This window comes from Camellia sinensis, chromosome 15, assembly GCF_055761805.1.
Source record: "Camellia sinensis isolate YWXY chromosome 15, ASM5576180v1, whole genome shotgun sequence".
NCBI classification, from domain to species: domain Eukaryota; kingdom Viridiplantae; phylum Streptophyta; class Magnoliopsida; order Ericales; family Theaceae; genus Camellia; species Camellia sinensis.
Window position 1 is genome coordinate 11,525,382 of NC_138975.1, and position 14,131 is coordinate 11,539,512.

Here is a 14,131-nt window from a genome sequence, read left to right on the forward strand (position 1 = left end):
CGATTCGCATCCATCCGCCAAATCCGCATCCGCCGGATTGGAGGACGGATGCGGATTGATTTTCTCCAATCCGCCAATTTGGCAAACGGATGGCGGATTGAAGGTTTTGTGGCCGCAACCGATCCGTGCCCACCCCTAGTTGGCGGTACCAAGAGAAAGGAAATGGGAGTGGTTGAAGAGAGAGAAGCGAGGAGGAGGTCTGGATATGGAAGAGATGAGGGAGAGAGTTTTAGACAGGCGATGTGTAGAGGTCGAGAACGAGAAGAAACAAGAGAGAAGAGAGAGAGCGGGAGTGAGGGACTTTACACATTATTAAATAGCATTGTGGACCTCTTCCATTACTGAAAATGGAAGAGGAACTTTAGACTAATTTTTCCAAAGATAAAATTATATAAAAATAATGTATTTTTAATTTTTTTTCTTCTCCAATTTAATTTTAGTTTCTTAGAAAAAAAATTTGAAAATAGATTCTGAAAACTAAACCAAACAAAATTTTATAACAAAAAAAGTTATAACACTATTCATTAAAAAAAGACATTATATTTCAAACAATATATGTCACGCCCCAAAATTTGGACAATTAAATATTAAATTATGACTAAATCCCAATCAATATTCCATCATCCAAATCCTAGGGATGAAACAAAATCTAAACGTTCACGTCTCCAAAGGGTTTAAATAAATTTCCATCCTCAAAAGATTACAAGGAATAAAAAAAACTAACAAAACACCAACCAAATCATCCATCATAGTTTCATAACTAACCAATACCTCCAACATTAAAGTAACAATAAATAGTCAAAATAACTTAAATAATGTATGATTACAAACCATGCCAAATTATCAAAATACTAAGGTCATAAAAAAAATAATAAATACATAAACTAATATCAACCATAAGCTCAAGAAAAAAAAAAAATCCAAATGACATGTCCAACAATTATAGTTATTTCTCTTCATCACCGTAGTCCCAACTAATCTTGCAAAGGAAGCTCGGTTACTCTCAAACAGAACGTACCCGAGATGTCAAGAGACAAAACGAGTCAATATACAAGTATACTTGTATGAGTACAAATATTTGACATCCACATGTCCACCAGACACAAACAAAAATATATTTAATTCTTGTTACGGCATAAGACAAGTAGTTTCATCCACACCGAGACAAATAGGCAATTTTCCAAAATACAGTGGCATTTAGTTTCTTACCCGTACACAACGAAATATAAATTGAGCATAAAATAAACAAAATAAAAATAAAAATATGGTGGGACAGCCTTGCATAAAAAGTTAGTAAGACCCACCATTCTGGAAAAAAAAATAACGTTAGTATAATTTAATCATAAGTAGCTTGCTGAAAAATTATAAAAATGCACCATTTCATGCTTAAATCATTCGAATTGACCAAAATTTAAAGAACAAAAGTTGTACAGAATCAAATTTCCTAAAAGACGAAGAAAATGAATTTAGTAGAAACTGAACAGGTTGAGAGAAAAACTTGATAGAATAATCTAGACAGAATTCAATCGACAAATCTGAAGATGAAAACGAAAAGAAACTTTCCTATGATTATTTTTTTCGGAAAAGTTCAAAACACGAAAAGTGTTCAGAATAATGTTTTACTTCAGTTTACGTGACACCAATAAAAATAAGCTCGTTTCGTGGGTTAAAACAGCATCTAAAATCTGCAATATTAAAATAAATAAAAATTATTGTAATAAAGATCATCCGATTACAAGTTTTAATCGATCTTTCTAGTAAAAAGTTAAAACACAAAAATTGTCTAGAATTATGTATATATGCCTCTGCCCAAATTTCGTAATTTATTGAGGTTATTTACTATTTTCCAACATGTACAAATCAAAACAATTCACACTATACCAATAAACTCATAATTAAATTCTTTGTACCTTAACTCCACCACTTCGGCCCTTTACTTCCGGCTTACACATACATCCCATGTGCCTCCTGTATACCTAACACAGCTTTGAAGCCAAACTTGCACGGGAATATCATCCGGAGTTTGACCCACACTTCCCGAATGGTTAGCATATACGTACGGTTATAAATTAAAGCACTCGCCTACTTATGCGAACCACGCAACAACATATATATATAATCTTTCATCTACTCATGAGAACAAACATAATAATGCCAAGTCTAAGACATTCAAATAAATCTCATAATCCTCACTTTTTTTCTTATACATCCTTTCTCACCATCACTCAAATAAAATAACAATTCATGGAGTCATGGTGGAATATAAAAAATTTATCTATGAATTCCTAATTTATTTTAATTTCATATATTCATGAGTGTGATTACAATCATAAAATAAATACATACAAAACCCTAAACCTTACATACATAACTAATTAAAATAATTAAAATCAAACCATTATCTACATACAAATACAAAATCAAACTAACATCAAATAAATAAATAAAAATAACGAATTAAACATAAATCAAAGGAAGTGGGTTTTGTATTCACTATATTTTTTTTAAAAAATCAAAGAAATATTTAAAAGATTAATGAAGCCACAAAAACAAAACTCTATCTTTTTTTTTTTTTTTTTTTTCTTCCACCGTCACTCTCTCACTCACTCACTCTCTCCCTCACACACTCTCTCTCTCCCTCTCTCTCGGCCTTTGCTGCTCTCTTTTTTTTGGTTTTTGTTTTCTTCTTATCTCAGTGACAGCCTTTAATAGATATAACCTAATTGACATTCTATTATACAATATTATATAAATACAACATAAATATACTATATATAAATATAAATATAAGATCAATATATATATATAAAACACCTTTTATATATATATATATATATATAAAATATAAAAATATATAAATATTCAAATTAATTATATATAATTAAACATCACATTAAATTAATTAAATATCATATTAAATTCTCATATAACCACGCAATTAATAAAGTCAAAAATAAAATAAAGTAATAATAAATAAATAAAAACTTTCGAAAAAATTAGAGTCGTTACATTATATAAGTTAGAGTGCTGTTATTAGTACCCTATTAATTATTTTGGACCCACATTTTTTAGCTTTTTTTTTTATTACAATAATAACCTTAAATGAAATTAATAAAAATGATATCAATAGTTTTGGGACACCCCATCTAACAATTAAACCCACATACTCATTACATCATGAGTTAGGATTTATGAAAGCACCCACCTCCATCATCATCCATCCATCTTCCCAAAATCCGAACCATCAAAACCTTGAAAATCCAACCATTTGATTACCTACACTTCCCTAGCAATGACAATGAGTGAAAACTTTTCCGACAACCACAACTCCATGAGATTAGAGAAGTACAATAATAAAAGTTCAAAGGAAGTTTATAACTTTGATGGTATTTTTAACTCAAAGGAGTTTGACTTTGTTAGAATAAGTTTCTTGAAAATAATGACAAAAATAATAAAAATTATTTGTCATTTTTTCGAGACTGAACTCTTGAATATATGACCGAATTTGGGAATACAAACCCAAACATTATTTATTTCTTCGGGAACAGGTAATCGAATATTTATTTTCTCAAGTCAAGAACAAGTATATGAAGATAAGGTAGTAATAACCTTCGTGAGTTTTGTTAGGATTTTTGGAAAAAAAGCTTTATAGGGTGTGTGGGTGTACATTCAATTGAATTTATAAGTGGGGATTCAAAAAAAATGGAGGATCCAAAATAATTGATGCAGTGTTAATAGCAGCACTCTATAAGTTAACCAATACAAAATAAGTTGTATGATAACTTTACCCTTCAAATGGAGCAACAATGCTTTCAATTGTCCTTATTTCGAACGAAATTCAAATTCAGAGTCAAATGTATTACAATTAAAAAGTTAGAGACCAAAATGACATAAACCCCAAACTATAGGGATTGTTAGTGTAATTCACTCTTTTTTAAAATTAAAACGATGAAATTTACTTAAAATCAATTTTTTTAATGAAAATTTCATCTAATAAAGATTAATTTTATAAAATTTAATTTGTGGGGAAAAATTCTAATTTTTCCATATATTTGGTATTTTTAACAAGGTAAATTTTTTCGATATTATACATTAGAACCGAATATGTACAATAATAATAATAATAATAATAATAACACAAAATGAGTTAGGAGATAAATAAACTGAGTTTTTTTTTATATTTTTTATAAATATATTTTTTTGTTAACATACAATTTTTTTCAAATTAATAAAAATATTTATTTTTGTCTTTTGTAAATGTGTTCAATGATTATTATTCATTTATTTTTATGTCTGTGTTCTCATCTCAGTGCATGAATCTCCTTTAATTGTATGATAATCACCACGTGGGCGTCGCTCTCTGCTCGGGTCAAATTGTGATCCTAGTTTATATCGTTGGGAAGAATTTGTGGGATTGAATCAAATCACAAGAATAATTATAAAATTCTACTTAGTATAAAATAAAGAATTTATTATTAACGATGATGTATGTTAAAAATTAATAAAATAATCAAATGAAAATGAAAATTTTGAAAAAAAAAATATATTTTTGAAAAAATATCAAAAAGTTAAAAATAAAAAAAATAATTACAAATTTATAAAAACACAATACTCATTTATACGATCAAATGCATAAAACATTTGTAATTTCAAAAGTTTGCAATTATTTTTTTCAACTTTTCATTATTTATTTGTTTATTATATTTCCCCTATATTTTTATGCTACCTAAATGATATTTAATAATAAGGCCTCGTTTGGGAACAGGCTAATTTAGTAACTTTTTGGCTATTTGGCTAAAAAGGTAGGTAAAAAAAACTTATATGTTTGGTATGACTTTTTGACTAATTACGAAAAGATGTGCAAAAAGTAAAGAGAAAAGAGAATATTTGACTTTTTGGTATGGGTTGTTGGCTTTTTGGCTAATTTAGTAACTTTTTGGCTAATTGGCTAAAATAGCCTCTTGCCAAACGAGGCCTTATTAATGTCAATTGATAAACAATCGCTTATATCGACTTTAGTGAGAAATCAAAATTTTTATTCTTCCTCCAAATAAATTGTTTCAAACAATAAATTGAATTCATTATTTTTTGTTTTAGGAAGAAACCAAAATTTCAAATCTTCCTTCAAATATTTTAAGGGGAATGTTTTTTAAGATCTGGAATATTAAGATTATAAGATAAAAGATATACAATATTTTTATAGTAATTAAGATCCCTCAACATTTTTACAGAGAAAATTTGATTAAGAAATTTTGTCTGACTTAGACAAATTTCACCCAGACTCAGAGAAATTTCATAGAGAAATTTCAAAATTTCTCCTTGATCATTCTAGAGAAACTCCGAAATTTCTCTGAGTCGGGTAAAATTTTTTTGAGTTGGACAAAATTTTTCTGAGTCGAATTTTCTCTGTGAAAATGTTGAAGGACCTTAGCTAATACAAAAAAATATATCTTAGACCTCTCTTACTACACAAAATTAAAGATGAATGTTTTACTAATTTTTCTATATTTTAATATGTATAATTTGAAGAAACTTATAAATCTTAGAGCCTTCACAATCCCTTCCCAAACCAAACCAAACTAAGCCTTAAGTCCCATCAAATGAGGTCTGCTACATAAATCCTTCTTCTCCACGCTGCCCTATCAAAGGCCATTTCGTTAGTCAAATTAAGTAGATCCATATCTCTATTTACAACGTTAACCAACGTTAATCTAGGCATATCCCGTCCACTAATACTCCCCTCTACCATTACAGTATCGCATCTCGTCACTACTGCCTCTGTTGGTCTCCGTTTAATGTGACCAAACCATCTCAATCGATTCTCTCTCAACTTATCTTTTATCGGTGCTATTCTTACCCATTCCCGAATATACTCATTCCTAATTTTGTCTTGTTTTGTTTAGTCTTGCCACATATCCACCTTAGCATCCTCATTTCAGCCACACTCATCTTATCTACATGTTGGTTCTTGGTTGCCCAACACTCCGTCCTATGCAACATCGCTGGTCTAATAGCCATTCTATAGAACTTATTTTTTAGTCTAGTGGGTATTTGTTTATCGCATAGTGCCCCAGATGTATTTCTCCACTTACACCATCCCGCCTTAATCCTATGGGCCACATCTGCATCAATCACTCCCGCTGTTGTGATAATCGACCCTAAATAACGAAAATGTTCACACTTAGGCAATTCTTGGTTCTCAATCTTTACTGCTCCTCTGCTTTCATTGTTACTATTACTAAATTTACACTCCATGTACTCTGTCTTACTTCTGCTTATCCGGAACCCTTTAGATTCAAGAGTTTTTCTCCAAATCTCTAACTTTGTATTAACTCCTTCTCTAGTCTCATCCACTAGCACAATATCATTTGCAAAAAGCATACACCATGGCACGTCATCCTGAATATTTCTCGTCAACTCATCCATAACTAAAGCAAAAAGATAAGAGCTTAAGGTAGATCTTTGGTGTAACTCAACAGTGATAGAAAATTCATTTGTCTCTCCAGCAAGCGATCTAATAGTGGTCACCACCCCTTCATATATGTCGCTAATCACATCAATGTAACCTTTTGTCACTCATTTCTTCTCTAACACCCACCATATTATATCTCGAGGCACTCTATTTTATGTTTTTTCAAGGTCGATAAACACCATATGAATGTTTCTTTTATTTTCTCTATACTTTTTTATTACTCTCCTCAAAAGATAAATCGCTTCCATTGTTGACCTGCCCGGCATAAACCCAAATTGATTCTCTGACACCTCTGTTATATCTCGCAATCGGCATTTCATCACCCTCTCCCACACTTTCATTATATGGCACATTAGCTTGATTCCTCTATAGTTGTTGCAATTCTAGACATCTCCTTTATTCTTATATATTAGCACTAAAATACTCTTCCTCCACTCATCTGGCATGTTCCTAGTCAACAAAATTTTGCTAAGCAACCTAGTCAACCAAGCAACCCCTTTTTTATCCAAGCACTTTCAAGCTTCAATAGGGATATCATCGGGTCCTAAAGTCTTAGTTGATTTCATCTTCTTAAGTGCAATCTCTACTTCCAAGTTCCTAATCCTGCGATAAAACTTATAGTCTTGGTTTATTGTATTACTAGCAATTTCTTCCCCTGTTGTCGTACCTCCATGTTCCTCATTTAATAGGTTCTCAAAATAGTTCTTCCATCTTTTCTTAATCTCTTCATCCTTCAACAATACCTTAGAATCCTCACTTCTGATGCACTTAACTTGATTAAAATCATTTGTTTTCCTCTCCCGTATCTTAGCAAGTTTGTATATCATCCTCTCTCTTTCTTTACTATCCAGTCTAGTGTATAGGTCATCATAAGCTTTCAACTTAGCCTCTCTCACTACTTTTTTGACCTCCTTATTAGCCAATCTATAGCTCTTAAGGTTTTTCTCAGTTCTATCTTTCTGTCACTTTTTAAAGCACTCTTTTTTTGCCTTAACTATCGCTTAAACCTTTTCCCTCCACCACCAAGTTTCCCTATTGTTGGGTCCCGTCCCTTTCGACTCTCCAAGCACTTCCCTTAAGATTCTCCTCATACAATTGGTCATCGAGTTCCACAGTGTTAGCATCATCTTTCAAGTCCCAAGTACCTTCATTATCTATTTTATCCCCTTTTAGGTCTCACCATCTCATCCTATGACGCCTACCATCATTCCTAGTTTGGTACTGCCCTCTAAAACATAAATCTAGTACCAAAATCCTATGTTGAGAGGTCAGGCTCTCTCCAGGGATCACCTTACAATTATTGCATTTTAGGCGGTCCACTTTTCTCACTAAGAAGTAATCTATTTGGCTCTTAACTGACCCATTCTTAAAAGATATCAAATGTTTCTCCCTCTTCTTATACATAGTATTGGCCACCACCAGATCAGAAGCCAACGCAAAATCTAAGATACTCTCTCCAGCCTCATTTCTGTTACCAAAACCGTATCCACTATGCATCCTTTCATAGCCTAGTTTATCTATGCCTATATGGCCATTAAAATCTCCACCTATAACTAGTTTCTCGCTTACGGGCATCTCCTGTATGATCTCATCCATTTGCTCTTAAAGATCCCTCTTAGTCTGATCATCTAATTCTACTTGTGAGGCGTATGCACTAATAACGTTCATTATATTCCCTCCAATAACTAGTTTAACTAACATAATCCTATCCACTTTCCTAATAACCGCCACTACATTTTCCACCAGACCCTTGGCAATTATGATTCCTACCCCATTCATGCGTCTGTCTTTACCACTATAATACAATTTAAAACTGGTATCCTCAATTTCCATAGCTTTCTCACCAGTTCATTTAGTTTCTTGTACGCAAGCTATATTAACTCTCCTCCTAATCATAACATCTACCAATTCCATCGTCTTACTAGTTAATGTTCTTATATTCCAAGTGGCTACCCTAAACCTGTAGTATTGGACTAGCTTCTTTACCCGTGCTTGTCTAGAAAAACGCAGAAACCTTTTTTTATTTTTCACCGCACCCAGGCGTCGATACGGCACCTCTTGCTCACTTTTCGAAACACCCGGAGGCAAGCGCAACGCGTTACTTGAGGGTAACGACCTAGCATTTAAACGATTCAAAGTAGAATTTATTTTCATAAGGGATCCAAAAGGCTTTTTTTACTTGTTGACTGTCGGCTACCTAACACACAACCCTCCTCCTTAATCCAGACTTGGGACCGACGGAGTTGTTAACAACCCCGACAGAGTTCTTCACAATCCCTTCACGTTCTTAAATTAATTTCCTCATAAAATGAGACGTCTGGAGAAAGAATTTCTAACAAAAAATTATTATATGTATATAGATACCTATATAAATATATATATATATATATATATAAATCAATGGAATCAAGATTGTAGTGCAATTTCACACAATTTTGTGATTAGAATTATAACCACTCTAAAATTCTACTAATTGAAAGGTTGGTTTTATTTAGTTTTCTTTTGATGTCGTGCAGGGCGAGGCGGGCGATGACATTTGATTCCCCGTTTTCTTTCTTTTCCTTTCGGTGTATGTAGGTTTCTTTTGTTTCTCGACTTTGTTTTTTCTTTTCTTTTTTTCCTTTTCTTTTCAGATCTGGTATTTTGTCCTCAGATCTGAGACTTTCTATCATTCAGGATTCCACCACCTCTGTGGGTTGCAGATCTGAGGCCGACACCAATATTGCTTTTCGGTCCTATGCTATGGATTGTGCAGATTTGATTTTTTGTTCTGTGTGTTTTTTTGTGTGTTTTTTTTATTTTATTTTTGTGTATTTTCTCTCCTTTGGGGAGGATTTTCTCCTTCTCTATGGAGGGTTGTGTTTGTGTCTGTTGATTGTTGGCTACAGTATGTCGCGACTTACGGTTGTTAATTGGTAGTCAGCAGTTTGTTGCGGGCTACGGTCGTTGATTGTTCGAGTGTTCATGTATCTGTTTTTGTCAATCAATAAACTCTAACTTTGAGGAAAAAAATAAAAAAAAAGTGCTTCTATTTACACAGTTTGACTGTTATCTAAGGCCCCGTTTATTTTGGGTGAAAGAGGGTATTGAGATTGTTCATACTGTATTTAATTTATTTTTATTTTTTTTTGAAAAAATAACCAATAAGTCATAAATTGCTCTTAAAATTACTATCAAATCCTATCAAATTTTAATATAGACAATTAAGTTCTATTTTTCATAATATATTTCCAAAAAATTCATTGCTGATATTATCTCAATTTTATCCCTCATTATATGAACAACAATTTTATAAATATTTTTAATAAAATAATATTTGGTTTCGAAAATTATTTTAAAAAAAATCATAAATCACAATGAAAATATTATCAATAAATTCTATTTCATTTTGAAAATTATTATTGAATTATATCAAGTTTCAATATTAACAAACAAATCTTATTTTTTTAATTATAAATTGTTATAAAAAAAAATTCAATTGTTCATAGTATATTTTATTTTCATTTTATCTTTTTCATTACAATTGACACAAAAAGTTTCATAAGCAATTTTAATTTATCAGAAATTTTATAATTAAATTATTTTTGATTGTTTAAATTAAATGATTTTTCATAAACAAAATTATAACTATAAGATTAATCATTTTTACAATTAAAATTTCAAGTTTTAATCAAGCTAAAATTATTTATAACATTATTGTTCATATTAAATAGGAAAGGTAAAATTGAGATAAGACATACCATCATGGAGCAATGAATGTTTTGGAAATCTTTTATCACAAATAAGACTTAGTTATCCATATTGAAACTTGATAAAATTTATTAATAATCTTAAGAGCAAAATAATATTTATTGATTTTTTTTTTCCAATTCATATAATTAATTTTTTAATAATACTAAAATACCCTCATCTTTTCCAATCTTAAACCCTAAATCTAACCTATTAGCCACCGTCATTGCCACCTCCCATCCCTTCCACCACTCCTATTGCCCATCTACGGTCCTTGGCATACAATCGCTGCTGCCATCCCCTTCTCTCCATCGACACATCCATCGCCTTTTCGTAGCCTCCTCTCCCTTCCCTACCACTTCTCTTTCCCACACTTGTAGCAGCATTTCCCACCTCCTTTTCCTTCCATAACAGTGTCAACATTGTATTTTGTTATTTAAGTGTAGGGGTAAAACGTAAATGACTCAAATCACAAAATGACTTGTGTTTGGTAGAATTTTATCAATATAATTTAAGAGTATAAGTTGTATTTTAAGTTTGTAAGTTGTGGAATTATGATTTGAGTGTAAAAAATTTGTTTGGTTATAATTTTTGAATAAAGCGTTGAATTGAGCTTTGAATTGTATGTGGAATTGAGTTTTGAAAGTTTGATTTGACATGTGAAGTAAGAAAATTTGTTTGGTTATGAGTTTTAAAAAGAGTTTTTAAAACTTAATTCAAATTGTTATAACTCATAACAAAACACACTACTTTCACACTATTGAAAATTCTGATTAACACTCATAACCAAACTCTTTTTAAAATTCAATTAAAAAAATTTATTATTAACAAAAAATAATATTAATCAATTTTTTTAATTAAAAATACTACAAAGGAAATAATTTTTTTAAAAATAAATATTCAAAAAATTTAAATCATAAATATTTAAATAATTTAAATAATCTAAAAAAATTAATAAGTAAAAAATTAAAATAAATATTCAAAAAATTTAAATCGTAAAAATTTAAATAATTTAAATATTCAAAAAATTTAAATAATTTTAAATTTTAATATTTTAAATTTAAAAACAACTCTACACTCAAATTGTAACCAAACACATAAAACAAAACTCAATTAAAAAATTATTTTTAAAGCTCATAACTAAACACATAACTCGAAACTCCATACTACTTTCACAACTCTACACTCAAATCGTAACCAAATACATAACAAAAAAATTAAAATATTTAAAAATATTTTTATAAAATAGAGTTTGAATTTATTTTTATAACATATTTTAAAATTCAAAAAATTAAAATCGTAATATTTAAAAATATTCAAAAAATTCAAAAATTTTAAAAATCGTAACATATTTAAATATTTAAAACCTTAACAAAATTAAAATATTTTTAAACTACTTAAATATTAAAAATATTTAAAAAAATTAAAATACTGATTTGAATTGAGTTCTGAAAAAAATTTTAAATTATGTGTTTGATTATGAATTTTGAAAAGTAATAATTATGTTTTGAATTAAATTTTAAGAAATAGATGTAGAATTATGATTTAAAAGTTCAAAACAAATATCACATTTAAATCAATGAGTAAAATTATAATTTAAGAAGTTTATCAAACCGAGCCTTAATTTTGTCCCAATTAAAAATAGAGTCCAGAGACCCGCAGCAGGAAAGCATCCCAGCATCCCCCTCCACGTGGAGGGCTGGCAATGGATGAAAACAAAAAAAAAAGAAAAACTATTTTTTTTTTTTTTTGACCAATCAGGCATGACCCCAGCACCCCACTGGGGTCTCACGCATTTCCATTAAAAATATTAAAAAAAAAAAAAAGTAACCACTTTCTATTCATGTTCTAGATTTCACAATTTTGCAATTCGTTGGTGTGATTGGAGACATGTGACGCATTAGAATGCATTGACTTGACATACAGAAAATGACAAAAGAGAGCGAGTCATTGCTGTTTGTTTTCCATATAAATTATCAAGTGAATAGTAATCAGCCACATCAAATGTGGGGCACACTAATGGCATTTATTTATTACTAGATTAGGTAAAAACAACTTTTCAAGGAAAATGCAAGAAAGTAAACGCCTTCGAACCTTCAACTTCAACAAGTTGGTTTAGATGCTATTTAATTTATATAATCAATGACCATTTTAAGAAAAATAATTTCTAAACATAAAATTTATACCAACAAAAAAAAAAAAATTTCAAAAATAGCATGTTAATCATAATCTCGGAATTATGAGCAGAATAACGAGTGTTTTGATCATAAATGAAAAGATCACAAAAAAATTACATAATTCTATATTAAAAAAATATGTTTGTATATCATTAATTTTGTTAAAATTTTCTAATAGTGTCTATATCAACCAAGCTGGTGAGAATATCCACTTCTCTCCCTTGTTAATCAAGTAACTTCACAAAACTTTAAAAGAAAAAATTTAAAAAGAAAATTAGATTTAAAATGGGCAAAACCCCCTCAGTTTCATTAAAATCAATATTTTTAGTAACTTCAAGGAAAATTCAATCACAAACCCCCCACAATGACTAACTATTCAACTTGGCCTCCTTCTTGTCTCTCAATCTCTTAATCAAAGAAAGAAAACTTATTATATAGAGATTGTTGCCGACACGTTACTATAGATACATAGGCCCGTGCTTATGTGACAAGCCATGTGGATGCCACTTCATCTCTTCCATCGACCATTCACATCCCAGTCTATAGATGTCCCCGTCTATGACGTAGACTCTGTGGTAAGCCACGTGGATGCCACTTCATCTCTTCCATCGTCCATTCACATCCCAGTCTCTATACATGCTCGTCATATAGACGTAACTCCTATCGATTGGGACAATCTCCAAGGAGTTCAGTCCTCCTCCCTCAAAACAAAATTTCCAATCACCACCACATGGTTGGACTTCCTCAGCTTAGTTGGGGGGTTCTCTACTCCGGTGTATCTCTCCTATGCATTATAGCATGCTAAACTAGGTTGAGAATAGGGCATACTCGTAATTGATAGGATATTTGAGTGATTCCATTATCTCCGGCAGAATCACCACAAGAGTCTCGTAGTTTGGTGGCTAAAGTTAAAAAAATTAATTGAGATGTTTACTTTTGAGGGAAAGTAAGATTGATTTTCAGACGAAGACAATCTCAAATTGAGACAAAAGCAACTGTTTTCACCTCCAAAATTTTTAGCACCACTCACCTCCAAATTGTAGGGGGCCAAAACATGGAAAGTTACCAATTCCTTTGTCCTCACACTGGCATCTGATTCAAGTAAGTTGGCCCACCTTTCTCTCCATGCATGGATGTCATCCCTCTCTCTCCTACCATATTTTTCAGAAGGATCCCTCCATCTATCTAGTACTCAGCTTTCATCACTCACACTGATCTATGGGGCTGGGCAAATACTAGAAGGGAGATGGCCTAGCTGAGGCTTCAGCTCCATAATTTAAGTTTCTGCAAACATTTCCTCTAAAAGCCATGTCCTGTTTTTGATCCAATTCAAGTACTTGGTTTCAAACCATGGCATTCAATCCCTGATCCACAGGACTGTTACAGAACAAAAGCAAATACGAAATGGTCACAAGGATACTAGTCTTGCTTGCTCATGTCTAACATTACGCACGGGATGCTCATGACAGAAACTCCTACTGAGGTGACATTTTTTGTTCAGAAACTTGATTCCGTACTCCAAAGTAAGAAACTTGTAAGAAACTAACTCTCGTCGTGGAAAAAATTCGCTCCCAACAAAGATAGAAAAAAACATACAAATCTCAAAAAAACCAAAATAAAAACAACTAACTTATTATAGTAGATTATATTCTCATAATATTTATTTATACTTAAGTAAGACAGTTTCTAATATTTTTCATACTTTTAACACATTACAACTAAGCAAAATATATATACACACACTCTCATCGGC

At 31.0% G+C, this 14,131-nt stretch overlaps 1 long non-coding RNA gene across 2 annotated transcripts; it reads left to right on the top strand.

Annotated features, from left to right (window-relative positions):
- Positions 1 to 8,798: 8,798 nt before the first annotated feature.
- LOC145812702 (uncharacterized) lies at positions 8,799 to 9,412 on the top strand. 2 transcript variants are annotated; one of them, XR_014356166.1, is made up of 2 exons: positions 8,799 to 9,041; positions 9,149 to 9,412. It is a non-coding gene; the product is annotated as an uncharacterized LOC145812702 (long non-coding RNA). The 2 variants fall into 2 exon arrangements; XR_014356165.1 differs by having other exon boundaries at positions 8,881 to 9,045.
- The last annotated feature ends 4,719 nt before the right edge of the window (positions 9,413 to 14,131 follow it).